Below are 12,635 nucleotides of genomic sequence, written 5' to 3' on the forward strand. Positions count from 1 at the left end.
ATGAGCCTAGAGAATTCAATCTTCCTACACTTCCGCAGAGGTGTATAACCTATAAGGCAGAGAAGTTGCCTAGCAAGTACGGCGTTCATTCTGAAGAGTACGTATCGATACGTACGGTAACGCCGGTAGTGGCAGGAATGTGAACTGTTTGGAAATACGTACTGTCGGGATATGGGGAGAGGGTTAAGACGATTACTTACGTATTTGTTGACATTAACTTCGACGGTCAACATGGACACGGAGCATTTGATTTGTGTTGTGGAATGTTACCGTACGCAACCGATGATAACAAATACCCTGCGTACGACTTGCCGGCGCAAAACACAGTTCGAAAGAGGTTATGGTAGCACACAGATCGTACAGACTGCCATTTGTTGCTACGACGTTCAAGTTATACCGTACACGTTCTCAAGTTCAGATTGAAGAACTACTTAAATAATAGGCAACTTCTCTAACATATAAGCTGAAACTCGCTTCAAATCGGTGACCCAACAACAGTGACGTCATGACACACTTTGAAATGAACACCCAGTAGTCATTCATATCACTATACAGATCGTACGTCGTGATGCTATATACCAGTGGCCGGCAGATGCTGCAGTTATGACGTAAGAGCCAGTTAGGCCTCAAGAGCTTGGAAGAGCGAGCAGTTGAGTCGTATTACTGTTATCACGCACCAGCGCAGTGGCGTCAGTGCAGCAATGATACGACAGATCTTGGAGATAAATTGATGGAATCACATTCCTGTAGTTTGCTAGGGAATAACTACTCTGCGGTCATGATGGCAACATTCTTGGCAAATTTCCCGTCATTAAAAGAACGCATGTTCTTTGCAATGGCTAGTGAAATCCTATATCTTACGCCTTAAGCTTACCATTGATTCACTGACAGTGTGTTCCATAGTTTCACTTAACAATTTATCTTTCAGTTGCTACACTAGTACTTGTCGATATTCTCCCCCATATTTGTCATAATCATTTGTGTGGCATAGAGAATAATGGCATTGTATATTGAATTTCTTTACATGCTGAAACAGCTTGCCACAAATCAAACACTTCGCCACTCCTCCATACTCCATAACACAGTTTGATCTCGACAAAGCATTTAACTTGGGCACGGTAGTAACACAAAGTGATGGTGTGTTTCAAAAGTTGAAATATACTTTGCATACTACTCACCAAGTTAGGGCCTATATAGTTCAATCTGTATATTGTGTATTGTGTAGAAAAATGTCTGTTAAAAACACTTGAACTGTTTTCAAGTTTCCAAGTAGACAAAGTGTTGTAGTACTGATTAAATTGTTTATTTCTATATTTGTATACTTATAGCAGTTTCGGAGCCTCATTTACTTAATGCGAACGCTTCTGCAGCTGGCTGTATTATGAATTTCATATTATTATAAGTATATTAAATTTGATTACAAACCAAAATATTTTGTTACATTGATTTATCACGGATGTACAGTTTTGTTTTCGTACAAATGTATTGTAATTGTGCTGTTCCCATATTACCTCAGACGAATGCATTGCATAGGCGCCGTACCACCACTGTTCAGATGAACCTTCTCTCCTCGCTGTGCTCAGTATGCAGAGATTGCCGAGCAAAGAACGTGGCGGCTCCGTGGTATGACGTCACAGAGCACGGAACATGCCGGTCACTGCTATATACAAAGCTGTCAGTATCCATGTAGCAGAATTCTACTCTGTTTCCATAGTACGGCTTTATGACCGCGTGGTGGAAATTATACATGCAGACCTTGGAAATTTCCAAGATACTCATTCCCACGTACGTAGCCTTGTTAAGGGCACACTCAACTTAAAAATTGGAGAAAAAGTGTCATAGAAATGAAAAATTAAATTTCTACACTAATTTACGTGACAGAACTAAATCAATACGCAGAATTCTTCCCCTATTCATTGAGAAGTCACAGTCAAATGCACAAAGCCAAAAAAATAAAAAAATGATAATTAAAAGTGATATTTCAATTAATGATTGATTTAACATTGAAATATTTTTTTTATTTTGAAAAGTATTGGATCTAATGAGCTGAGATTTTGCATGTTACTTTCCATGTGTATATTAAACTTTTTCTCCAAATTTGAAAAAGATTGGTCAAATAGGAAAAAAGTTCCAAAATATAGTTGAGTGTCCCCTTAAATATTAACTTCGCCTTTTGGAGATGGATTGCGAAAAGATTCTCACCAAATATCTTACGATCCACGAAGTTGCGTTTGGATATCAGTTTCACAGCTTTCGCACCACTTGAGACGAGGCGGATGTCTCTACGTTTCCGTACGTTTTCCATCGTTTTACCGAATACGGCATTATTCATCAACCTGAAATAGTAATATGCGTTACAAGAGCGGTATGTTGAAGTTTTCATGTTCGAGGAAAAGTTGGAAAAAGCGAAACGTAGTTGAGCTTTTTTAATTTCCGAGAATTGAAAGAAAATATACCGCTCATGTATCGTACATTATTTTGTGCGAAGATCGTTTATTACATACCTGAAAGAGGAATTTCTGATTAGTTGCAATGAAATCTCCATCTTGGTTTCTGTTCAATGACGGCAAATTTGCAAAACAAAAATACTGTATCTATCTTCAACATTGTTGCTTTAAAATGTTTTGTGCGATATCGTGCGTATTTGCTTGTTTTCCTCACAGAACCAATACGCGGTAAGTGTGAAATACCACATTCAGTATTCCCAACGTAACACACATAACAATTTCCCTCTTCTTACCGCTTAAGTGCGACATTCATTTTACTGCTTTAGGCTTTTAACATATTATTTTTAGAGACGTTTAACATAGTAATGATTATAAATTGGAAACTTACCACTGCAATTTCACCTAAATTGCACTGTTAATTATTGTTTTTAAATATTTGCAAAAATTCAGTAAACTCTACTACTCCACGAAAGCTATTGTATTCTTGATACAAGTAACATTAAGAAAGCCGTGAAAAAATCAACAAGATTCCAGATGCCGATGTTAATACTGCAATATGTTATATAAATAATATTGTTAAAATATTAAAATGAAAAATAAATCATTACATAACCTTACCGTTTGTTTTAAGTTCGCATTTATAGACTGGGGGGGGGGGAAAGACAGACGTATATCACGGCCTGCTGGAGTATAGATATTTTTGTTTTCTAAAGTTGCCGTCATTAAACAGAAACCAAGATGGAGATTTCATTGCAACTAATTAGAAATTCGTCTTTCAGGTATGTAATAAACGATCTTCGCACAAAATAATGTACGATACACGAGCGGTATGTTTGTTTTCATGTTCTCGGAAATTAAAAAAGCTCAACTACGTTTCGCTTTTTCAATCTTTTCCTCGAACATGAAAACATCAACATACCGCTCTTGTAACGTATATTATTATTCTGTGTTTACGATACTCCAGCAGGCCGTGATATACGTCTATCTTTTTTTTCCTCCATTCTATAAATGCGAACTTAAAACAAACTATAAAGTTATGTAATGATTTAGCGTTTGCTTAATTTTTGCAAATATTTAAAAACAATAATTAACAGTGCAATTTAGGTGAAATTGCAGTGGTAAGTTTCCAATTTATAATTATTACTATATTGAACGTCTCTAAAAATAATTTGTTAAAAGCCTAAAGCAGTAAAATCAATATGTCACTTAAGCGGTAAAAAGAGGGAAATTGTTATGTGTGTTAGGTTTGGAATACTGTATGTGGAATTTTAGACTTTCCGCGGATTGGTTTTGTGCGGAAACCAAGCAAATACGCACGATCTCGCACAAATTTTTTTTTTCAAAGTCGTTCTGTGACACCTGCCTCAACTGAGTATTTCACTCTATGTATGGCTTCATCCATGGACTCTGATTAAATTTAATTGCTCTGTGCAGTTTCACAATTCGCAACCCATTTTCTATCGCCTGTTGCACAATTGTGTGATGGGCGACGTAATTAAATTTCGGTTGGAGGGTGGTCAACAACTTAGGGTACCTACCTCCTGGTGGACATTTCATTTCTGCACAGAACGGTAGGTCCTTATGCATGTCATGGAGCTCGTCCGGATATGCCAGATCCACTTCCATTATGTAGCCTACGTCAGAATCCTCTCGGATTGTCCTAACGTCAAGCGTGTCTATACTGTTTTCGCTGTAAGAAATATCCTAATGTAAACACAAGCACGTGGCTGTCATACCCGTGATTGGCTCCCAGTCGAAACACTCACACGACGCAGGAAAATGTAGTTCGTATTTGGAAACTATCATCTGGTATTATTTGAAAATAAAAAATTGAATTCTAGTTGTTAAATACAGGGACATCATTTCATTTTTACTTCAATTTTTATTGTACCTGAGTTTTTGAATGTACTTCACTCACACCCCTTCTACTAATGAAGTTCAACCGTCCTCCAGACAGAATCAAGACTGCATATAGTAAACAGCACTGAGTGAGTATAGTACGTTCCAGAAATATGTTCGCGTTTTCCAGTGACGAAAGAGCTTTCAATATTGAATTATATTTTCGCACAGGCTCTGTCCGTTTACTTACGTCGCATCCCGATTTCCCCTACCTGCTTCTGCTCCCCCCTCTGTAAAAGCTGGGCTGTCTTAGCTCTTTTTTGAAAACATTAATTTCTATTAGGAATTGGACGTTTACGTAATATTATACAGCTGTTTAAAATAACTTATATAAAAGGGCGTCGTTAAGTAATTAACTGTCACGTGATTTCCCCTCTTTCTACGATCCTGCGGCATAACCACTTGGACGGACAATAGATGACATGTCTGAGTAATTTTATCTGTGCGGGTTGGGCAGAAGTGAAGAGTGAATTTACAGTACGTAAGGTACTCTTTTATAGAGTAGGTACAGAATTATTTCAACATGAGTTACTAGTACGAAGGACGAAACTGGCAATTGGAATTAGATGCAATAGTCTATAGTGCGATAATATGCACAAAAGAACTGAAGCCTGTATCGAAATAAACGGCCACCATTTTCAAAAATGTGTTTAAATATTCATATTATGATTATTTTTTAATTTTACTTCTTTCTCTATATTGTACGCTAATGTGCTGTAGAATGTAGACAGTATAATATACACTGCATAATGAATACGTTCGCATGGATAACTCAGTTCGTGAGTAAAAACACTTATTCTTAATACAGTACTGTATTTTGATTAAACAAAAACCTAATGAAAATTATCGAACTCAAAATCGCGATATTTCCTAGTTTACGTGAACTACTTTTCTTCCCTCCTATACCTAGTAGAGTGATTTGTTTGTGTTTTACGCCAGTATCATCGAACTACAGTCGTGGAAGGGGATAGCAAACTGTGTTTCCGGTTCTCTAAAGGTATAGCCAGGTTAATATTAAAACTGTTAGTAAAAATAAAATGATGTCCCTGTACAATGAAACATATAACTTCACTCATATGTAAAACGATATGTAAAAGAAAAGCTAGTTTTATATTTTGTTATGTACTATGAACGCGGATGAATACCAACAGTAATACCGAGGTAGTCTGTTTTTCTAACAAGCTGGCGTCACTTGAGCTCGTAGTTGTTCCCGTAAGCACGTGGTACTGAAGTATGGCTTCTGCATCCTCGGTGTGTGAGGTTATTAAACATAAGAGTGGAAACCCTCTTAAAAGCGGAGAAAAACAAATAGTCTTAAATGTATATAATAAGTTAAATGAGTTTTAATCACAGTAATTATAAAGTAAATGTTTCCTAAGCAAATGAATGCATAGTAGTGAGGCTAGGCCTACTTGATGAGTAACAGGAAATGTTTAACATGAAACAGAATGTACAACAGTAGGCGAGAACATATACTGAGATTCTATGGCGCCAAACAGCGGCCAATGAAGCCTCACTTCAGTCACGTGCTATTGTTTATATTAGGATTTTTCTTACAGCGAAAAGATTATAGTGCCGCCTCGGTCAGCCATTGGAAGTTACCAAATGGGAGGGGTTTATATATTGCGTACCCGTAGAGATTGTTCGCATCCACGTAATATATGTACTTCGAGGGCAACGTATCATCATATGCCCCCGAGTACTTATTATTGGACTGTTCCAACCTCTTCACGTACTGACAGATACCTCGCTTTATCCCCCTCTCCGTCATCATGATCATTGTCATGTCCGTCATTAATTCCAGTCTTACCCCGGTACATTTCAGCATTGCTGAATAGTCGAGACCTGGAGCCGTGTAAAAACACGCACAATCGAGATCGTAGTATTGCAAGCACATTCTGCGGAAGTTTTCAAACACGTCCGCCAGTAACAGCGTGTCACGTAACAAGTACACGTCTGAATATTCACCGAGAGTGCGCGCATTGAAGGCGGTCCATACGCTTTGCGCGTGCAGGTAGGACTCATCTGTTATTGCCCTTCCTGTTAACGAGCTCAGGAACTTTTCTTTTGGTGGTAACCGTTCCTCGTCCAATACGGACATGTCCGTCACGTAGTTGTATGGAAACACGCCTTTCCTCCTCACCAGATCGAACACGTTCGCAGGGAAATAGTGCTTGCAGTGCTCACTTCACTTCACTTCGTGGTTATTTTGTGACGCTGCTGCCAACCTAGTCGGTCGGCTCCTGCGTCCAGTGGTGTTGGTACAACTATTTATTTTCTTTGATCGTTGTTTTTGTGGTGTGAATTTGTTAGATTTTCATTTTTGTTTTTGTGGTGTATCGAAACATATGGGTGGGAGAAACATTGGTAGGACATTGTCTATGTGGATAGGTCCAGGTGGAATATGTTTGTTTATGATGTCGATGAGTTTGTCGGATTCTTGTTTTGTGATTGTGCATCCAAATAAGCAGTGATTCAGAGTTCCTGCTTGGCCACACTGACATTGGTTGGTGTCACGTTGCCGAATCTTGAATAAGTAGGCTGGTGTTTGTGTCGTGTGACACAGCATTCTGAAGTAGTTGGAGGTTGCTTTCTTTGGAGCAGCTGTAGTCTGTCGCAGAAATGTCGTAATTTGTTTCTTTTTGTAGGTATCGTCTGGGTCTTCTGCTCTATTGGCGTGACGTTCATGTTGGGGTATGTCCTCTGGCGGGGTCAGGAAGCTTGCTTGCAGTGCTCGAAGTGGTCCTCATCGAGGAATGAGCTCAGTTTGCAGTGTTGCCAACTCAGAATTCTATTTACCGCTGCACAAGCTTAAAAAAACCGCTAAACTGTAGTTGAAAAACTCCAGATATTTCTTAACACAACACTTCCAAATTTGAAATACAAACTATACAGTTTTATGAACTAGAGAATTTTATACAAATGTAGACTAAATTATGGAAAGTGTGTATCACTTCGTAGGCTCTATGTTCTATGCAAAATCGTACGGACAATTAAATCTGAATATTTTGCTTTCAAAATCACCTTACACCATTATTATTATTATTATTATTGTTATCCAAATATTGAAACCCTATTTTACCTTTGGTATATTAGGGTTGTAGTTTGTTACATGTGAAATACAATATGTAGTGATAATACACAATTTTAAAGAATTAATAGTAGGTGTGAATCATAGTTACAATATAAATATACTAATTAAGAGACAGTAAACAATACTAATACGTTATGCAATAATTACTATCAGTTAAAACAAAATGAAATAAAATTAGAAATTATAATCGAAGGTGTAGAGAAATTGCAAGATTATTACATTAATTTGTGATCTTATACACAATTTTAAGCAATATTAATGAGATAATGCACATAATTGGCGTAGTTACAAATAAAATACCTATTATATAGTTGGTTTGCGATAGGAAAGAAAAAATAAAAACAAAATTACTTATGGTTACAAACTATATACCTGTCATCAAATACTCAACAATAGTAAAATCTATAATACAAACATAGTTATTGTTGTCATTACTATTATTATGTCCCAGAGATAGACACCTTGTTTTACATAGTGCATTAGGATTTTATAACATCATTAATTTATATACAATTAACAGCTACAGTCTTGCGTGGATGTGGTGTATAAACTCTGTGAATTGTTTGTAACAACATTTTTTTCTAAGAAAATGGTAAAGGGGTGTGGAGTAATTTAAATTGCAATCCGAGATATGATATCTTAAAAAGTGTCTTTTCCTTTCGAACACTGGACAGTGAAAAATCAAATGTTCAACAGTCTGATTCTCTTTGCATATGCACAAAGATTCTTCTGCACTTTTGATCCTAAATCTTTCGAAGTAGGAACCGAATTTTCCATGGCCGGTCATAAATTGGGTGTAAAAGAAGTCGGTTGAGAACTGACTGCAACATAGTCTGTCTTGTACATTGGGAAAGAATAATTTCTTGGTCACAGAGCCTTTAACACTAGAGTTCCAGTATGTATTCCACTTGAGTGTAGTTGTGTGCTTGATCTTCTGCTTGATGTACGAAATAGGACAGGTGGAATATTTATATTCTGAGTTGGTTGAGGCCGCTTGCTTCGCTAATGTATCCGCTCTTTCGTTTCCTTCAGTACCTGTGTGGCCGCGCACCCACATTAAGCAAATACGACCTTCAAATTTAAGTATTAGGGATCTAATTTCGACGGCTATAGAATGCAAGTTGTATTTATCGTCAATGGTTTGTAAGGCAGATTGAGAGTCGCTGTGAATACATGAGTCAATCCCGTTGGTAATGCTCCATTTCACTGCTTGCAAGATGGCAAAGAGTTCTGCTTGGAACACGGAGCACATGGGCGCCAGGCGGAACGTGGCAGAGTGGACTTCAGTAGTGTTGTAGTAGGTAACAAAAGCACAGCCCACCAAGGTGACGTCGTTCTCCTTTTGCAACCGAGAGCCGTCAGTATAGATGTTGTATTCATGTCGATCTGTACATGTATTTGATGCACGGTGAAAATCTTTCGGATGACCAGTTAATTGAAAATGTGATCTTTTTTCCACCTCAAGATATGATTCTTGTTCTATAAATATCCCGTTTCTTTTCACGTTAGAGATTTCAGCTTTAGCCATGGCATTTAAAAACAATGGTGGTATACCCGCGATCACTAGGGCTGCGTCTGTCGATGTGGTTCTGTAAGCCTTCGTGATTCGTAGAATGAATCCACGCTGGATTTGTATCAATTTATTTTGAACCCACTTTTTGTGAAGTATATTTTGAAATGCCGAGACACAGTATAATATCAATGGTTCGAAAGCGCCATGATATATTGTTCGCAATATATCAGGACTAAGACCCCAGGTTGGTCTGGTGGCCCTATGCAAAGCAGATTGAAACTGGTGTGATTTAGTGATTTACACCATTTAGGCCGAGCTTTCCATCATCGGCAACTTCCTCTACCCAATCTTTCAACACATTAACCTATGTTTTTTTTCACACATCTCTAACCTATGGAGTTTTACGCGGCATATTTCTTCAAAATTGAATGAAGTATATCAAGAAAAATATACTGGATACTTCTGAAACAATCACATTCACAATCACACCAGTCCGTCCGAAATCTGATTTCACACTGAGGTGGAGACGTGTTTGCCAACAATGAGTCTGTTTTTAAATATGTCTCTGTTACATAGACTACAATGCGGAATGATAATTTAAGTAGGCCTATCGTAATATAAGTTATCATAAATGAAAATAACAATTCAGTTCATTATCTACTCTTCCTGATTATATCAATTCATTTACAAAAACAATGCATACATGATTAGACTAAAGTTTAACGAATGTGGCATACCTTATTTGCACAACAATGGATGAAGCAGAAAATGGACATGGTTATATCAAATCGAGTTAACTTATTGATATTTTATACTTGCACAATGAAGAACTTTGATAAAACCAAATTAAACTCTAGTTTATAATTAACTATTATTGTTATCCGCAAGCAGGCTAGATATAAAACAATTATAACACCTTTACAGAAGAAAAACTTAAAAATATTGTCTTCCTCTGCCGGAATCACCAAAAAACGCCAAATAAATAGCTAGCCGCTGACGGTAAAATTCTGTAGCTGACCATAGTCCTGAAAACACCAGATTTAGCTACAAAACCGCTGACTTGGCAAGACTGTCAGTTTGTCCAGACTATCGGACATGAATCGGAAGGAATCGAGAAATCGAAGCTAATGACTTCTCTCTTCTTCCATCGCACTCCGACGTATTTTGTAAAGGAAACATATTTCTCGGTCGTATTCGGGATCACGGATATCTCCTCCTCATTCAGACCGAGCTCATGAACGATAAAGTGACCGTCATAGTTCGATAGGTTATGCAATATACACGGAACGAAATTTTGATCTTGATGATTGATGTTACTTACTTACTTACTGGCTTTTAGGGAACCCGGAGGTTCATTGCCTCCCTCACATAAGCCCGCCATTGGTCCCTATCCTGAGCAAGATTAATCCAGTCTCTATCATCATACCCCACCTCCCTCAAATCCATTTTAATATTATCTTCCCATTTACGTCTCGGCCTCCCTAAAGGTCTTTTTCCCTCCGGCCTCCCAATTAATACTCTATATGCATTTCTGGATTCGCCCATACGTGCTACATGCCCTGCCCATCTCAAACGTCTGGATCTAATGTTCCTAATTATGTCAGGTGAAGAATACAATGCGTGCAGTTCTGTGTTGTGTAACTTTCTCCATTCTCCTGTAACTTCATCCCTCTTAGCTACCAAATATTTTCCTAAGCACCTTATTCTCAAACACCCTTCACCTATGTTCCTCTCTCAAAGTGAGTCCAATTTTCACAACCATATAGAACAACAGGTAATATAACTGTTTTATCAATTCTAACTTTCAGATTTTTTGACAGCAGACTGGATGATAAAAGTTTCTCAACCGAATAATAACAGGCATTTCCCATATTTATTCTGTGTTTAATTTCTTCCCGAGTATCATTTATATTTGTTACTGTTGCTCCCAGATATTTGAACTTCTCCACCTCTTCAAAAGATAAATTTCCAATTTTATATTTCCATTTCGTACAATATTCTGGTCACGAGACATAATCATATACTTTGTCTTTTCGGGATTTACTTCCAAACCTATCTCTTTACTTGCTTCCAGTAAAATTCCCGTGTTTTCCCTAATCGTTTGTGGATTTTCTGCTAACATATTCACGTCATCCGCATAGACAAGCAGCTGATGTAACCCGTTCAATTCCAAACCCTCTATGTTATCTTGGACTTTCCTAATGGCATACTCTAGAGCAAAGTTAAAAAGTAAAGGTGATAGTGCATCTCCTTGCTTTAGCCCACAGTGAATTGGAAACGCATCTGACAGAAACTGACCTATACGAACCCTGCTGTACGTTTCACTGAGACACCAGCGAATAGGGATTATAAAGAATGGACATTTCGCGTCGGTACCTTTGATGTAGCCGGACTGATTTCAATGACCTTCAAGTCAGCTAAAGCGTCAGATTCTGCTTTCTCCCTAGAGTTGGCGCTGACATCACACCAGCTAGCAGTCGACACAGCGGAAATATAACACATACAATTAATATATCTAGGTACATTATGTACTCAAATAAAATAAATTGGATCCATAAAATAATAAATCCTTCATTAACTGCAATGTCTAGACTCTAGAGTTCCTTTATAATGAGAGTTGAGATTTTGACCCCAACAACAATTAAAATATGTAATGATTTGATACCGCTGAAAATGGAAAAACAAAACTCTTACGAGAAGTAAAACCATATACCTATATTATATTATTATACAAATATTAAACGAATTCGATACTTAATTTTATAATGTATTATATTATTTTATAATATAATTTATTATATCTGAAATATAAAATATTATTATTACAACTAGTTTGTCACTGAGAAATAAGGAAAAGCTGTTAACTTGAATTTATTTGAAGCAAAGCATTACTGGATGATGCAATAAGGTAGGCGATGTTTGGATCCTGTGCCTTAACTCTATTCTCAATTATTATCTTAGCGTATGCTCGATTACACTACCTCTAGCGCTTGAAAGTGGAACTAGCCGCTGGCGCACAGAGAAACAAAACACAGGAAAATTCGCTCAGTGTCCATTCTTTATAATCCCTATTCGCTGGAGACACATTGTAATTAATCGAACTAGTTTCTTGGGAATACCAAATTCAATACGAATATCATATAAAACTTCTCTCTTAACCGAGTCATATGCCTTTTTGAAATCTTGATAATTGATGTTACAATTCTTATAGGCCGCGCCGCGGTAGTGACCGGTCACATGACAGTGATCGCGTACCTTTACGTTATCGTCCGTAAAATTTCCCTTTTTGCATGTGTGACTGACACTACTGCGTTCTCGTATTCGGCTTGCTGCTCTGGCGTAAGCGGGTCCATTGGCTTTCGATGACTATACAGTATGTCGCTTATGCGGCGCACGTCCGCTATAACCGACTCCATGAACCTCTGTCCTGCTCCCTCATCGCGGTAACGCCTGACTTCTGTGTGCTCGCCCAGCGCATCCTTAATTAGGTAGCAGTAGCTATGAGGCGAGTATGATCACGTCCAGCTAGTGGCGGGGCTATTCTCACATCCGTGCACAGGTTGCAGAACACTTTCAAAATCACAGTATATCACGAACCGCAATTTTTGACTTCTCCAGACTTCCTTAAATTCTATCCAGGGTTCGTCGGGTATTATCGATCTCACGCTTTTGAATTGTCTGC

General features: G+C 37.8%; 1 protein-coding gene across 2 annotated transcripts in view; it reads left to right on the top strand.

Moving 5' to 3' along the window:
* Positions 1-12,635, top strand: part of LOC138701423 (ras-related protein Rab-7L1-like) — a 163,541-nt gene that overhangs the window by 86,187 nt on the left and 64,719 nt on the right. Inside the window, exon 1 of one of the 2 annotated variants that reach the window (XR_011332552.1) lies at positions 2,993-3,226. The exons of the other annotated variant lie outside the window; for it this stretch is intronic. The gene's annotated coding sequence lies outside the window, so the exon portion shown is untranslated. Of the gene's footprint in view, positions 1-2,992; positions 3,227-12,635 lie in introns of those variants that run through there. 2 annotated transcript variants of the gene reach the window in all.

Source organism: Periplaneta americana, chromosome 6 (genome assembly GCF_040183065.1).
Source record: "Periplaneta americana isolate PAMFEO1 chromosome 6, P.americana_PAMFEO1_priV1, whole genome shotgun sequence".
Lineage (NCBI taxonomy): Eukaryota > Metazoa > Arthropoda > Insecta > Blattodea > Blattidae > Periplaneta > Periplaneta americana.